Genomic DNA, 1969 nt, shown 5'->3' on the forward strand with positions numbered 1-1969 from the left:
CACCCCACGAATAGTTTACTGAGAGATTCAGAAAAAATAATCCTAAGCTTCAAATGAATGTTTTCATCCACAAAATCTGGAAATCAAGGAACTGCAGAACTTTGATTGTGACTGCTTTGATTAACTGATGTCATTAAGTCTAAAGCTGATTATTCCAAGAATATAAATATGTGAATTATTTTAATAGTAATGGCAGGTTGTATTTTCAAATGCTTAAGGTTCTTTTTTCGAACTGTCCATTTTTATTTAAATCTACATACTGAACTCTCAAGCTTTTGTCTTTAAACACTTTAAGAACATTACAACTGTTTTTATGTCCAATATCTAATCACCAGAAATGGCATTATAGAAAAGATACACAGGCTGGGGGCGGTGGCTCACGCCTGTAATCCCAGCACTTTGGGAGACAGAGGCAGGCAGATTACCTGAGGTCAGGAGTTCGAGACCATCCTGGCCAACATGGTGAAACCCTGTCTCTACTAAAAATACAAAAAATTAGCCGGGCTGCGTGGGGGGTGCCTGTAATCCCAGCTACTCGGGAGGCTGAGGCAGGAGAATTGCTTGAATTCAGGAGGCAGAGGTTATAGTGAGCCGAGATTGCACCACTGCACTCCAGTGTGGGCAAAAAGAGCAAAACTCTATCTCAAAAAAAAAAAAAAGAAAAGAAAAGATACACAACAGGTTTTTAATGTTTCTATTATGAGAGCACTTGATACTCTGTTTAGTAGTCTTACTCTACTAGTCAGGTGAGCCAGGTGGCTCACTCTAATAGAAAAATAAAGTTTTCACCTAATTTATTGTTGTTCCCACTTGCATTGCTGCCTTTTGCTGCTAATTTACTTCCCCAGGAGAAGTAGGGTATTTATCTTCATATATTTGCAGACATGCACAAAATACCTGAAGAAGTCCAACATTTGTCTCAGAATTGTATAATTTAAACTTGTTGAGTGTCATCTTAGATGGAAATAAACCATCTTATAGGCCTAATCATCTGATTTATAAACTCCAGAGGTTTTAGCAACATATTTATTATATTTCATTACTATCATAGATAGGTTGCCAATAGTATGCTTGTTCTCTCAGAGAAAAAAAATCAAAACTTTTAATAATTTGTATTGATCAGACTAGGAATTCAACTGTCGGGTAAAATCAATGTAAAAATATGTGAAGATAAAATAATGTAAGTATGTATAGCCTTATTTTAATAACTGAGAAAAAACTGTAAAGTTGCTATCTAAAACTGGAGAAACTGTGAACTACAAATACCTAGAATATTTAATACAAGTAAGCTATCCTCTGTTCCCATGACGGTGGAACTCCTAGCACAGGGCATACAGATAACATTAAGGTCTTTTAAAAGCCTAAATGAACAGTCTTCCTCCCTTTAAGGTACTTTCCTGCATCTTATCTGTCACACATAGAACAATGTACTTTCATAATCAAACCTTGTTACTCTGGGTCTACTTGCGGTTTCTTACAGTTCCATGAATTCTGAAGCATCCTTACTTTACCCTCACACAAAACTTCACCCCTAAGAGATGTGTTCTAAACATTTCCAGGGGTGTGAAGTTTGGTTTTTTTTTTTGTAACTACCATTTTGTTAACATTCTATTTCATTTGACTTACTATAATCAGAAGGATTTCTTTAAAAATAAAAACAAAAGATGACCACACACTTTTTTTGGACTTACCGAACTCAATCTGCTTGGCACTGGACAAAAAGTGGCTCACAGGCCATATTACACAGACACAGAGGTGCATTTAATCCAGTGTGCTACTGACACCTCACATTCAGAGCAGAGGGCCATGACCTTGCCACCCGCCATCTCACTCTTTTTTTTCCTTTCCCGATCCCTCCTACTTTCTGAATGATTAGTCACCTTGCTCCCCAGAATTGCTTCATTCCTGGGATTCCTTTTTGTCAAAGGAAGAATTTATGCAGAATTTGAACAATGTCTAACTTTTTTTT

The sequence above is a fragment of the Mandrillus leucophaeus genome, unplaced genomic scaffold (genome assembly GCF_000951045.1).
Source record: "Mandrillus leucophaeus isolate KB7577 unplaced genomic scaffold, Mleu.le_1.0 Scaffold802, whole genome shotgun sequence".
Taxonomy (NCBI): domain Eukaryota; kingdom Metazoa; phylum Chordata; class Mammalia; order Primates; family Cercopithecidae; genus Mandrillus; species Mandrillus leucophaeus.